At 42.4% G+C, this 15,646-nt stretch overlaps 1 long non-coding RNA gene across 1 annotated transcript; it reads left to right on the plus strand.

Moving 5' to 3' along the window:
* Positions 1-2,369: 2,369 nt before the first annotated feature.
* On the plus strand, positions 2,370-10,004 carry LOC144132551 (uncharacterized). The gene is made up of 4 exons (XR_013314845.1): positions 2,370-2,553; positions 3,741-3,788; positions 4,742-4,753; positions 9,977-10,004. It is a non-coding gene; the product is annotated as an uncharacterized LOC144132551 (long non-coding RNA).
* Positions 10,005-15,646: the final 5,642 nt, after the last annotated feature.

Here is a 15,646-nt window from a genome sequence, read left to right on the forward strand (position 1 = left end):
TCTATGTACTAGCTGATAAGTTGGCCACTTTTTCTATAAAATGTACTGCTTTCCTTAAATAAATTTCAGTTGTGAGTCAGCGCTTGTCCTGTATTTTCTTCCACTCTGTCCGCGTCGTTGCGCTGTTTGCCACCAAGAAATGATCTTGTGCGGGAGGTTTGTTTTTTCGCGTGACATCCGCAGAATTCCTACGGAATACAAAGCATTCAGGCTTTCTTGTCTGTCTTTGCTTGTCGGTTTCAATTAACGCGTTGATGCGCGTACGCGACTAATGCGATAATGAAGGCAATTACGAAAACCGATTTGCCTCATTACAAGCTTTTACTTCCCTACCTAATTACCTGCAGTTTGTGCGAAGGGGCATAAATGAGGTGCTATAGTCGCTCACCGACGACAACCAGTGCAACGCTTAGACTCGTAACGGCAGAGGGTGTCAAGTTTACATATAAAGCTGAAAATTTATTTGCCTAGATACGTTGATTTCACAGAACGGAGTGCTCTGAGCGAAAGCGACTCGAACTAGCATCATTGCATTAGTACATCAAGTTGGCAAACAGGCGTTCGGGCTAAGGCAGAATCAGCACTTAGACAACATTGATTATGGACCGCTATTAGCGTGATCTACTCGCTTGCAACACCCCATCCGCCAGCTCCCCCTGTTGAACTTAAGCGACGCTGCCGACTGTCCCATCCCCTACATAAGTTTCGTTCTTTAAAAAAAGAATCGAGAGGCTCTTCCTAATGTCCAGTGTGGCCGTGAAAAGACATCTTTTTATAAACTGTTATGTGTCTTGAGACATGGGAGGGAACGCGTCGTTTAAAATAATGTTCGAAGCGCGCCTAATAAATCTTGCGTCCCACCAATGTAGAAGCTGCAGGTCAGAAATAGCGGTAAGGCAACTACTTCGAGTGTAATGCGTCCCACGGGAGCCCGCGCTAATCCCCTGTCGATACGAGGCCGCCTTGATCACAGGCCGTGTGCGTGCATTAGCCCGCAAAACACCAATACTGCACGAAAACATTACTCTGAAGATATACTGTGTATATTCCAAGCTTTCTTTGCAATGTGTGCTTGAGAAGCTATTTAGTGTATCACCGCCATCATCGCTTTGAACGCCAACGTTTGACGGAGTCATATAGCAGCTCCCAGGGCACATCTGTAGAGTTCTTACATATCTTTAGGAAAGCATCGCTTCAGGTAGCACTTGACAAGGAATTACTTTGTTGGAGACCATTTCAATGGCAGCATCTTTATAACCCTTTCTGTAAGCAATGTATTTCGAAGCCCTCTTTATTGTGATACTTTCCGAAATGGGAATTTAGAAGCCGATGCTCAAGTTTCAGTTCTCGTAGCTCCTCAACCCACCGCAAAAAGTAAAAAATTCTTACTAGATTTTGCTTCAATAGTACCGGCGAGCAGTCAACCGGCCCTTGTGGAAGTCATCCTTGTCTCCGGCTCTGGACTAGGTCAATATTCTTCGATTCCTCCGTGAAGTGTACCGCAATATTCTTAAGTATGACATGTCAGGTTAGTTGGCGAATTATTTCTGACGTGGTAAACATGCGCGAAAAACACGCACACGAGACAAGGTACAGTAAGAGGAAATACTAACAACTAATTTTATTCATAGCACAGAGCAATATTTGAGGGGAACAGAAAACAAACACGCATGCGCAGTCCAAACCGTACATTTGTAAACTGCACCTGCCAACGGCGAATAATCCGTAATTTTTGCAAGAATGGCTTTTTACTCCTCTCAAACTACACAGAAGAATCTCTGACACAGGCCCACCCATTTTCTTTATGAATAAGCTTCGATCAGTTCAAGTGCGATAGTGTTGCTCCTCTTGCCCATAATTCTGATCGTACACTGCAGTTTGCAACCTGTGCAATTTTAACTGCGCACGATTGGTCGTTTTTTGTTGCCGTAAAATAGTGCAATGTTGAACGAATAAAATTAGTTGTCAATTCGCGCTTGTCTTGTACCATGTCTCGTGTGTGTGTTGTTTTCTTGCAACTTTACCTTCTGAGAAGTGTACCCAAAATAGGCATACGTCGCAAGCGTATCTTCCCAGGGCAGGCTGAAGCCCAGAGCGTGGTAATAAAATTTATCATGCTTAAAACATCCTTTACATTCTTTGCAATAGTAACGTCTCTGGCCTCAATAAATATCAGACTTATTTCGCTCAACACATAAACTGTATTTTAGGTTTATTTTGTCTTCATTAATTTCTTTGTGCCGTGCCTGGAGTCATTAGTACGCAACACAGTAACACTGACGAGAAGGACTGTCAACTTTTCATTCATGCATGAGCGGACTTAGAAAATGGTCAGCTGTCTTTCGGTGATGCACAAACGTCCCCTTTCATCATTGGCTTCAAATACTAAAAATTAATATGAGACGTGAAATAGAACCCGCTGCTAAATTTGAATCTTCTTCTTTTCGGCCATTGCTTTAGCATAGAGAGCGGCTATTCCAGTGGTCAGTAAAGAGGACGAAGTCATTTCTCTCTGTTTTGCACGACAATCGGCGACGCGATTCCCAGCTATGGGTGAGTTCTCTGCGTTCATTATACTTTTTTGGAGTTTCCAGCCCTGCGCCCAAGAAGGCATGGCAGATATCGAGCCCGGGCCTTGGTTCATTCCGCAGTGCTTTGCACAAAAATATCACCATTACGTTCAGAACACCCCATTCAGTTTTCTTTGCGCGCTCTACACCGAGCTTCTCTCGCTGCCTACGTGCAGCGAACATTCTAACATATGACCGTCAACAAGCAATGAAAATTAAACCCTCCTTAGGGAAACGTACGGTTCTGTCTAGCCAATGGGTCTTATGCTAGCAGTACTGCTAGTCTAGTGAAGTAGGAAAGCGCTAACTCTCTGGTACTCTTAGGAGATAATGATTCATCCTCCATAGTAATGGGCTTAAAGAAACCTGGCCATGCATCATATCCAAAGTTAGCAGCACTTCATTCCTTACAGCTGCCTCGTCTCCTTGCAAGGGTGCACATACGCTGACCATCTGTCCATGTTCAATAACTCAAATCCAGCGGCACTGTTTGTTTTCTATGAAGTTGTGGAACACCGATGCATGTCCACATCTCCAGAGCTGGTTCGAGGCGTCGCACGAAGGAACAGGACCACCGCTGCCCTGTAGCTCCCATCGTTTTGCTAGCTACACTCGACCGCTAGTTAGCCACAGGTCGCTGCCACTCCCTTTGCATAAGGAGGCTTGATATTCTTTTGTCAAATTTCGTGACTCTTTTAACTCACAGGACGCTCACACATTTTAGCTGGTCACGGTATGAACACATTCAGGCTGAAGAATGATGAGCATCCCATACCCTACCCGGCCACTTTATGTACGATGCCTAACAATTTCGCTGAATTTTTATTTCGGTGGAAAATAATTTTTTGATTTCATGATAATTTTACCTGTCCACCTGAACAAAATCGTGTACTCATTTTTTTTCTCAAATACATAAGAACCGTAGCCGTGAAAGGTATACACCCTAAAGCTAAAAACTTGTAATACTTCAAGTCAAGGGGGATGTATCGGTGACGAGTAGTTAGGAATCCTGCTTGCAAATTAAAAGTAAGTGCCTAAGTATGTAGGCACAGCCAGCCACGCGTCAGGTTCTACATTCTGAAAACAATGACCACAATAACCTCTGCGTTTCATGAAACTGTAATGTTATCGCTTATTTGACTACAATTTTTTGTTTATTTTTGCACACAGCTACCACCAGCATTTCGAAATTTGGGACAACTGCGCCGACCTTCCAGAGTGAGTATCGCAATATTTGTACCGAACTGCAGGAATTAGAAGTAGATTCTAGGAAGAAGTTTCAAGCGGTTATTTTCTTGGTTCAACCCTCACTCTGGTGCGTATCGTATAGTTAGCTTACGCCTTTTGTCATTTTTGTTAATGTGGCGCTGCCTTTCGGTACACAGCGCCCAGCTTTACATTCGATAGTGGTGGCGCTGACTTATTAGCGCTGGCCGTCTGATACGCAACGATGGCAACGTTGTCGGCGACGCTTGAGCAAGTTTTTCTGCTTTCACTGCTCGTGTTATGAAGAAAGTGTGAACTTCGTGACGAAGCCTATCGTTAGAGATGTGTCGGTTTTATGGGGCGCATGAGCCTGTTACATTCGCACAAATGTCTGATTTGAGAACAGTCGCTCCTCGTGTGGGATGAGTAAAACTTCCGGGGTCTATGCTGCCGGGGCTGTGCGCATTTTTTTATTTCTTTACAGAACCGCACAAGACGCAAGGGTGCGACTGCGGTCGGGGGAAATATCTAAAGCGGTACTTTCGAGGGCATTTCCGTGGCGAGATATATAAAAAAGTGTTGACTTGAGCCACTGAAGCGAGCTCAAGACTGCAGAGTTCTCTTCTCGACATTGTGTCGAAGCTTTCCCACAATTGCCTTGATAACTGAGCAAGATAGTCTAAATGCGATCTCTTTAGCAGCAAAGCAAAGCTGCAGGAGAGAAACGTAAGCCACTTCTTATTTAAATTGAGGCATTGATAAAAATTACGATTGTTAAAACTTAGTGACGGGTTTTCTTGCACAACCTTATATAATTGAAGGCTCAGAGAGGCTAGCCTACCCCTAGCTTGACGAAGACAGGTAGTCCTTGGGTGAAAGGGTAATTATGCAAGAAGTTAGGTTCGGTTTTACCTTCTCAAAATAATTTTTCTGGCATCTGTATAATTATTATTGCAATCTTTCAGCTGGCACGTACGGTAAGCCTATATACTGCCAAATATGGTTATTTCATAGAAGAATAGAGCTCGTAAACTCAGTTACGCCTGTCTTTGCATATGCATGCACTTTCGTAAAACTAAAACCACTCGAACTAGCTCTCATTGCGCCGAGTCATTTCCGAACAGCTTGGCGTTTCCGCACCTTCCTGGCAAAGAGTTCCAAAACTCTGTGGTGAACTCTGCCAAAGAGGTTAACAGATGCCACAAAATTGTACCACAGCTTTTCTGAACCACGTTAATCAGCTTGACGGAGGATCAGTTAAGCTATAGTTTTTTTGAAACTTACCAAATCGGCTAAATTCTTAGTCCTATGATCCTAAGCCGATATCACCGTCATGGCTTTATCTGAGGAGCTCATGGCGCACCTCATAAACTAAACCATACCCGGCTTCTCTTGCGCGCAGTTAGGAAAATGAAGAACGGACCGGAGTTATGTGGACCCTGCTGTCTACTACGCCATTATGTGTTGATGGTGCAAGGATAGCAAATTTTGTTAGTATGATTTCCTAAGAAATATTCTAACTGTCATGTAGCCATGTACGAGCGGTTGGCATTGCAGTAACCACATGTAATCCCATAATTTACAAAACGCATTCAGAGCGATTTGTGCAAAATGACTCTGATTTTAAGAAGGAAGTAAGCAATACCAGAGACTTGCCACATGACTGCTGAAGCAGTTGGGGCCTATTCGCGCTTATGTTCTAGGAACCAGCCCGCGCAAAGTCTATATCACTGCCCAGCAGAATGGAGTGCGGCTTGAGGCTTGAGTTTGTGTTTCGTGTTGTTCTCACGGCTTGCCGCGTTGCAGGCAAAAAGCGATCAGCGAGTGCGCGCAATAAACCCCCTTATTTCATTTCCCCCTTTCTGGCTGTATGAAAGCAAGATGCAGTCGGCGTAATTACGAAGTTCACCATTGCAGATAAGATGGATGAAGGGCACAGAGTAAGAAGAAATTAAAAAAAACGATTTTTTTTATTTCCAGTTTTAGAAGTTCTTATCTCTCTGCACAAGTTTAATGCTCGCACGTTTCTTAACAAGTCATATTTCTGCCTGCAAAAAACTTTCTCCGAAACAAAGTATTGAGCGACCACGCCTCTTTTTTTCGGATACCCTCCGCGTTTATTCTCAGGGCACAAAATGCATACGGTGATTCTTTTGAAATATCGAAATTGGAGTGCATACTGCATGTCCAAAAATTGATGGGCACAAGGTTATGGACGCTAAAGAAGAAAAACAAAGCCGGAAAGCTCTCTGATGGAAAGGGCGTCTCCGGCTAAAGCCGACTGACTGACGCAGTCATAGACAAGCTCCATAAATTACTGCAATACGATAGCTGTTTTTTCTTAAAAGGTTTCTTCGTCTTGTGCCAACACAAACTAAACATTTAGCTTGTAAAACGTTTGTTAAACCTGTACTATATTATGCTAACACTGTTTGGTTTCCTCAGTCTGTAACCAATATTTCACGACTTGAAAGAATTCAACGTAAAGCAGTGAGGTTTATTCACAAAAGATAAAAAAAAACGGACTCACCAACACAACTAGCTGAATTCTCCGGGCTTGAAGCACTATCAACAAAGGCAAAGCGTGCGCGACTAAACTTTCTTTATCAGCTCCTTAATAACACTTTTAAGATCGATTCATCAAACTACATTTCACTGTCACAGAAACGTGCATTAGGAAAGCAGCACGTGTATACGCTGACCGAATACCCTTATCACAGTGGCACTTTCAAAAATTCTTTTGTCCCGCTAGTAACAAGAGAATGGAGCCATCTAGACGCATCCATAACTCACGCTGATTCATTTTCAAATTTTTGTAGCGATCTAGAAGCCGTGTTTTAAAACTAGTGTAGTGGTTAGAAATTTTTTTTGCATTTTTGTCTATTTTAAAGAGTACAAGCTGTGTTGTGCCCATGTTAATGTTTATGTTTTCGAACAAGCATGTTTTTTCTTTCAGTTTCTTTTGCAAATCTGTCAACTTCTTTTGAGTTTATTCTCTGCTATGAATTGTCTAGTTTATAGTTGTTTTTTTGCACAGCCGCTTTTAGAAATGCTATCCTTTGCTATGATCCATGTAATGCCCACCTGCTAAGGTCTCAACTACTGACTAGCAGTATTACCAATAAATAAATAAATAAATAAAGATACTATGGGTTCGAGATCAGAATGAATGTAGGAAACATACGATCTAAAGGCTCTTTGGGCAACCTACCTCCACTTATCATCCGCACACCCATACCATGTACTTCGCCCAAAGGGGCCCGATGCGTGGTGTGTTCAACAAAAGTCAGTCAGAGGGCAAACCGTTTGTCCACAAGAAGAGTTTGCCTGCATCTGTCCTCGAGGCGATCAAACCAGTGTATATGTAGCTATCGTAGGCTGAGGTCCTGGAGAGGTGCCTTCATTGGCAAGCTCAAAATGCTAATGAGTCGTTCCACCACGTAGTTTCGCACTCTGCACCAAAGAACATGTCTGATAGTCTTCACACCCTAAGGATGGCAGCCCTGGATGGCGTCCTTTCATTTTATGTTCGTAGCATCGCACCAGCCAACGCTCTGAAGTCGTGAGGATTGAATACTGAGCGCAACACCATGAAGTGGCTGAGGGAGGGTGACCACAAGCGAATGTACCTTGTTGACCGAGCAGCACGACAGCTCACAAAAAAGCCCAGCAGGCAAGGTCACCAGCTGAAAAGTGAAAACATTACGTGGACACTAAATATGAAGCTCGGACTATTAAACCAACGACATTGATGGTGTGTGTGCGATAAAAAATTACTCTTAGCAGATTTTTTTACTCAAAACAATGTTTTTTTATTGCAGAGGTATTATTATATTTTATACCTCTAAACATATAACGACTGATTTTTTCTTCAACCTTCGATGCAAGTGTTGGCAACTACTGTACTAGTTCGTTTTGTTTATGGAAGTTTAACATCCCAAAGCGACTCAGCTATGACGGACGTCTACTGTACTGGAATTAAAGAAATTAAAGAAAATAAAATGAAATAGATTTAAGGAATTGAAAGCACAAGTTTTTCCTTACGAATTGTTAAACACACAAATAAAACCAAACTTTATGTACTAGACATCACAATTTGATTAAAAACAGCATTTTCAACTGGTTTCGATAAGTTCACTCTAGTAGAAAGTGCACGAAATTTGGAAAAAAATTTGAAAAAAACATGTTTCTCAATGTCGCCGAAAATGCATGGGAAGTATAGAGATTACCCTGAGCCTTTAAGAAAACAGCACAGCATCAACTTAACGTATACTCAGCAAGAGTGCCTTGTTAAAAATGGTTTAAAATATTAGCGGCGTGTTATAGCACAGCCTAAAGCGGTATACAGGGTATTTCATATTTCACCTAATATTTTACACAATACTTAAAAATTGGCTTCTTGAGTTAGAAACTCGCTTTTTTTGAATAGCGTCGTCAGCGTTGTAATACTTCAGAATACAGCTGAGACGTGTTTACTAGCAGGGTGCTTAACTAAAATAGAATAGTTAACTTTTTACTATTAATGTTAGCCGCCATAATTATTGGAGGCATGTAGCTCGCTATAAATAATATCCGCTTGAGGTTTTAGAATTTCGGAAGCGCTGTTACTTTAGGCGCTGTGGCCCAAAATATTTTGGTTGTTTCGACGAGTTACGTGCACTTGAGAGGTTGCTTTGCCTACAAGCTCCTCGAAACCACAAGTATATTGGCGTGATGTAGTCAAAATATCTTTTTACTTATGGTGGGCTACACGCTCGCCAATAATCATGTGGCTTAACAGTAATGAATAAAAAGCTAACTATTCAATATTAGCTAACCATCCTGCTGCTTAGCCTGTCTTAGATGTGTTCTCATCTAGAATGCCGCTGACAACGCTATACCAAAAAAAGTGTTCTTTTTACTCAAAGTGGCTATATTTAAAAACTGTGAAATGAATTAATTGAAACACCCGTATTTGTATGTCCAGCCTGCAGTCGCAAAAGAGACAGCGGGGGCTGATATAAAAAAAATAAATGAATGCCTCACCAAGAGGACTGCAGCACAGGAGTGCCAGTACGCAAGCAACAAAGCATAAAATTTCTCTCTCTATGGTTTTATGGGCTGCTCCGCAACGTTTATTCTCTTCATGCAAGCAACAAAGCATAAAATTTCTCTCTCTATGGTTTTATGGGCTGCTCCGCAACGTTTATTCCCTTCATGTCTAGAATAAACCGCATAGCGTCTCTCTCTGCATGTATACCGTAATAAAAAATAAAATGAGTTAAAGAATGCGTGACTATAGTTCCAATTTAAAAGTCTTTGAATATATAAAACGCGAAGACATTTTAGCTGGTATTCTTCCTGTATGATTGTGATGATAAAGGTAATAAGAACTACAAATACTAAAAGTACACCTTACCAGTATATTTAAGGCAGTAAGTCTTCCATTTCATCCTATGCGCCGACGGACACAGAATGACGCTTTTGTAAGTCGCAGGCGTCACAGCATGCTTGCTTTCTGCCTTCTCTATTCCGCCTGCTCCATTGTCCTCTTGTCCAGCGTGCGTCGCAGCTTTATTCTCAGAGACGCTGTTTACGGGCGCCGTGTCGATGACCCTCATACAGGCGTATTTTGTGTTTCTCTCTTCTATTACCTAAATAGGAAGTTTTGCGTAGCACAGGGACTGAGCTCAACTGCATGGAATCAGACCGCAATGCTTTTCAAATGTCAGCAGAGAGAAAAATATATTCTCTTTGGTGAACGATACTGAGGCGTCACCGTTGCATTAACGTTCGAAAATAACAGTCACATGTGAAAAATATTTTCACTGTTCTTTATATTACTGTCATGATTGCCGTGCCAGTTACATATCCAAGACTCTAAGCGTTGTCCTTATGAGCGAGCCGCGTTGAAGAGCTACGCTTCTGTAATCTATTTAGCCCGCATTCAAGTGACAGTCATTGCAGGCAGCCGATGGCGCTAGTAAATGCACCACTGCCGCTGTCATTCATACTGCGTTACAAATTATGTGTCGCCGGCGGAATTCTTCCTTAACGTCTTCGTTGTTTCTTGCACTAGAGATTCGTGGCCTAGACACCCGCCTCTTGGCCACTTGTGGTTATATCGTTGCAACGAATGCTGCGCCTGATGTGGCAACTGTTGCATAATCTTCGAGGCGACACCAAAGTTTTCATGACAGCGTTTATTTGTCACTTTCCAGGTACATCCAAATGGACAGAACTGAGAAGTAAGCTTCCAAGCGAAACCTTAGTGGCTAAAATAGCTGCTTTTCCGAAACTAACAAGCTGAAAATAATTGAAACCTATAGTTTCTTTGCGCGTGTCAGCATCCGCCTAATGCAGTTGGGAAAGAGACGAGGGCCGAGGAGCGGATGTCTCAGGTAATGTGAAAAAAATCAAAGGCAAACATTCGAGTGTGCACGCACGAGTGCATACATTCTAAAGCAAACGCATACACATGCACACTTAGGAATATTCTGGCTGACAAAGTGCACTTAATTTTTAAAGCGTTTCCAATTTAAAAAGGAGCAGAGGTTACCGGGCGGCCGACGGGGCCTCTAGCTGTTTAGGAACCGTCGTCAAAGCTGATTTCTGTTAGTGCCAAAGCACTGTTTTAATGTGTAAAATACGAGCGAGGCCTTTGGATGTTTTTGGGTTTGTGCCAGGTTAAATAAATAAATAAAAATAAAATATCCGCTACTTGGATGTAAACCCACAGAGGTGCGAAAAGATAAGCTTCTTTGGCTACAGCGCGAAAGCACTGTGGGCTATCGCCACAGCCGAACACGCCTCCTGTTGATGATGACGGCCTCTGGCTGAATGGCACATACCCACGGTGGGGGATTGGCCAGGGTACATTGTTGACACAAACGCACACATGGGTAAGGAGCGGAGTATTTGGATAACTTTGTGAAGAAGACGCAATTTTGGATCAAAAAACGTGAAGAAAAAGGAAATGAAAAAGCGGTGAATTCACATTTTAGCATAAGAATCGACCTGATGCAATTATATACCCGTAAATAAAGTCGCACACAGGTTTCAAGGCATATCCCTCGGCGCTTGCCCCAAAGGAGAGTAGGATCGGAATAGATAGAGGGAGCCCCAGTCGAGCGAGGGGGATCTCCAAGTATGTTTTACGGAAAGAAGCGAGCCGCCGGCAAAAGAGGAAAGAGTGATCTATTGACTCTATTTCGCCACAAAACTCACAAAGGTTGGTCAGCGATAACCCTCATCGACATAGAGATTTAGTCGCGGTATTCTGCAATAGAAGAGGGTCATGGACACCTCATTTTTCCTCGAACTGCACATCCGCACACTCCAAGGAAATGTCAGGTGTTGAAAATCCGCTACAGCAAGGAGAGGCTCATGGCTGAAGTAGTGAAGGTGCTAGAACCGTTGGAAGCATGCTGCAGTCAAGAAGACAGTATTAGGAACGAAAAGGACAATATGTCTCCCAAGGGCGGAGTTAGATAAAAAACCAGCCCTTTCTTTAGAAACAATGCCACAGTGCCCAGGGACCCAGTGAAAAGGAACTTCTGTATTATGTGGCGGAAGAAAAAAACAAAGGGCGTTCGGCTCAGAAGGGTATCCCTCGTTTTTTCGAGCGCTGTCAAGACGGAAAGGCTATCTGAAACTATATTAACCTGAGAGATATTGCAGGGAATCCTGATTAAGTCCAACTCATTGCCCAGGAACTCGGTAACAGAAACAGGGGTATAGTCAGGGGCCCGAAATGAATAATCCAATCAAGAGCCAGTGAGTAAATGCCAATGGCTGCCTTTTCATTTTGCGAGGAGGCGTCTGTAAAAGCTGCAATATGGTTGGCAAAATTATCTAGTTACTCCTCAATAAGCCCATTTATTACACTGGGAGTCGGACATTTAGCATGCTCTGGGAGGTATCATCAAAGGAGACTACAGTACCAGTGCGGCGGTGGATAAGTGGTACTGCCGAATTTATCGAAACAGAATTTTTTGACAGCAGGGAATTAGTGAACACAGCCTGAGGAAGCTTATACCTAGGCCAAAAAGTACAAAATAATAGAGATGGGTTCGTTGTAAATCTGGGGTTAGCCAAACTAAGAACATGCTCCAAAGACTTCAAAAACGTCCGCACAGTAAGAAGCTGAAACCGTAAATTTAGATCACGTATCCGCACCTCCAAGTACAGTACAGAACTGGCCACTGATTTAGGCAGACATTAGCAAAGGCGCAGAGCTCGTCGCTCCATAACAAACAGGCGTTTAGGCTTGTACCTTGGGCACCCAGAAAAGAGAACAGAGCCGAATTCAAGTATTGGACGCACATAGGCCTTATAAAGAAAGAGCAAAGTGTCGCGACGCATACCAAATTTTTTGTTGCTGGTCCTAACCAGCCTGTTAGCGTCCTGTTAAAGCGCAACACACTCTCAAGCTTCTTCTTCTTCTTGGCCAAGGAGTAGTGGCATAAACAAGGAAATTTTCATAGGTGATTACGACAAAAATATTAGCGCCAAATGTGAATTTTGGAAAATGAATCAATGAAAAACGACAGAAGAATATTTAAAGTAAAATAACAAATAGAATTTTGGTGAATAAATAAGTGCTGGAAAAATTTTTAATGAGTTACCAATCAGCCTATGCATTGCACATCGTCTTTTTTATCAGGTGATAGTGCTGTGAAAATAATGTTCGCGCTTTGAGCTATGTGCCTGCAGAAAAGGACAGATGTGCGTTCCATGTGTCCCAACACTGCTGCAGAAACTCGGCACTGGAGCATAGGCTACCACCTTAAATTTTGTTTCAATTGGCATCGACGACGAAGAACATGAAGACGCGCGTAACTGGCTTCCTTGGTCACTGGACACCTTAATCGCGCTTTCAGGTACTTGGCGGTAGTGTCCACCAGCAAAGAACAGTGCTTTCGCACACTATTTTGTGCTTAGCAATACAACCCGGTCAGCCATTTTTTCCACCTTATTATTTAACTTAGCCAGCAGCAACGTATGTTAATGAAGCAAAAGATTGGCTAAGCTGCTCGCTCTTCATCGGCTCGTTATTCTAGATTCTGCTTTGCCGTATTTGATGCGTGAAGCTTGTGAGATGCCTAAAGATATCTAACTAGCAGCGGCTGCACCTTCTCTCATAAACGCGTTGAGCACCAGAGTTTAAAAATGTCGTAGCACAGAGAAATCCAAACGCTAAGCGTCATCGAGCCCAATCTCTTCCGTTTTGAAACCTAATACATAGAAGAAATGTGACTGAAATGTATGATCTCACGACTGTGTGAATCTATTTGCAATGTTGAAAATATTTTGCAGTCGTCCCTAGTACCACATTTTGGTACTAACAGGCAAAAAATGCATATGAGCCTCCTCTGCAAAGGCTCGGATGACGTCGGTGAAGCAAAGTTTTCTGATCCATTTACAGCAAGATGTTTGGCAGTGTTAGTATATACCTTGAAGGACGTACTGAATAGGCAATAAATAAGTGAGATCAAATGCTGCAGGATACACTGCTTTAGAATTGTTCCATCCTATTTGCCTTTCCGCCTCCCCTCCCCCCCCCCCCCCCATAAAAAAATGCACCTCTTTGTTTTAAGAAAAAAGAGCGAATGGGTTGCGGCCCAGGTCTCTTCCACAGGGCACCATGCTGCTTCCGCATGCTTCGGTTCCAAGTGGCACGACATGTTTACGATATAAGAGAGTAATTCAAGGAGTACTGGTAATTTGCTCATGTGCCGCTGTCTTTGTTTAAATACCGCCAATATAATATAATTGTTGCCCTTATTTGCTGTCTGCAGGCGAACTGAGTGGTAAGGATTGCTCCATGAGCATTTTGTGCCCACTTAAAAAAAATGTATAATACCAACGACTGCAAAATAGCAATATGAGACCGTTTCTTCTACAAGCTGGTTTATGGCTTGAGCCAGAATGATTGTTGCTTTTATACACAGGGAGACAGTAACGCACTCATATATTCGGGCACATAGCTACTTATTCGTTTTTGTGAGAACCAACACAGTTTTGTTGGACCCGCATTTCAAACTAACTAGTTACTGATGGGCTGAACTGCTGAGACGATTTACGCTGATAGTCGAAGGCTTTCAAAGCTCTTCGTACGTCCTTCGAACGTCCTGCTATAAGCAGACCGAGACGCCACATTTTCTGGAAAAATTCCTATATAGCCCAATGTGAAACAAAGGGCGGCTAATTAACCCTCTCTTTTCTTCCGCCGCATTCCATAGGTATTCCGCAAGAAAAACTAACCAGAACCAGGCGTAACTGGCTTTGGTCAGGCGTGTTGATTCACCTGCTTGTCTACACCAAATGTCCATAAAGGCAACTGCATATGAGCCACAATTTACGAACGAAGAATATTAGTAGCATTATTTTTATTTCTAAATTATTCTCCTCAGGAAGCCTGATGTCTTGCCTGAGTACGTCCCTTCGGCAGCTGTCCAGCACAATCCGTGATTGCGCTCCTGTTTTTTACAACACCTACGCCTGTCTCCTTCCTGTAGTTTAAAGATTTTGTTTCACTTGTTCAGTCACGTGGAACACGACGTCTTGTGTCAGTTACCTTCACCGATCTTCATTCTGTTTTTTATGCTACGCTTTTAATACGAGCACTGCGTTTAGGTCGTTTCGTGTGATTTGAAGCAATAATAATCTTCTACTTAACCGCTTGCATTTTTTTTAGTTTGGGACGGGGAGCGCTTGCAGATGGCGGTACCGCAGCCGAATCCGACCGCCTGAATATATGGAACCGGTCACACAACAGGAAGACTAATGTCATATTTTTTTCTTACAAAACCATGTCTAAGCTACAGAAAGAATAACGTGGAGGACACGCTCAAGGGTTTTCCTAGGCAAGGATAATGACTTGGAAGAAGCACGTTTACAAAGCTTCCTATTTTTGAACAACTGCAGGGTAAGCAAAAGTAATGTAGGTGCTGAAGGGCACAAAACATGAACGTGCATTATTGACAAATGTAAATGTTTATATGTGAAATAAGAACTCCTATTTCGTTCAAGAATAACAGTAATGAGTTCTCGTGAAGTGAAGAGACTCGAGTGTTTTTCAGAAGAGCTCAGCTTGTTTTAGAATCGGAAACTCTGTGGCAAGAATTGCCTTGACTGATTTGCGACATCGTTTTTATTTCTATCAGCAACAAGGCAAGTAAATCGATCCTTTTTCACACTTAATTTCTCTATCCAAAATAGTTTGGCTTTCCAATTGTCGTTATTACACATTAATCGCATAATAAATTCGGCCATAAATATATGGGAATGTGAAATTCCTCCCGTAGCATTATGTGTCTTAGTAAACCTTACTCTTTGTTTGCTCAACTTATGCTTGCGCGTACAACATTTCATCATAGCTTTCTCACTATATGTGTTTTAGTGCCACTCTATGGGTCTCTGTATGTGTCTCTTAAGAAAAAGAACAGTGATGCAAACATCAATTCTGGCACTACTTGGATTTACAGAGTAGCAAAATGTTAAAGGCGTTTTCTGGTGTTCAAATCACACCTTTACAGAAAACAACAATTCGATTTCAAACATCCATCAGTTTAGCTCTTCTGATGTAACTCTGCGACTTTATAAAGGCTCAATGTAACGCTATATCCTTTCTAATGAAAACCACAAATGTATTGCTCATGTAGAGCTGCAGCGTGGTTTCAATGGGACAGCCGAAATGAGCTGAAACAAGTGCTATTCTTACTTGACACTGGTAGCTTAAAATTGCTAAAGTGACACCAAGATATTCAAATTTTAAAAACCTTCCCCTCCGACGGACAAGAAGCTGAGGTTTCCGTTTTCCGTTGTAATAATGTGTGTGCGAGCACTGATGGAAGATAATGAGCTTCGTATTTCTATTTACGCTTTAG

This window comes from Amblyomma americanum, chromosome 5 (genome assembly GCF_052857255.1).
Source record: "Amblyomma americanum isolate KBUSLIRL-KWMA chromosome 5, ASM5285725v1, whole genome shotgun sequence".
Classification (NCBI taxonomy): domain Eukaryota; kingdom Metazoa; phylum Arthropoda; class Arachnida; order Ixodida; family Ixodidae; genus Amblyomma; species Amblyomma americanum.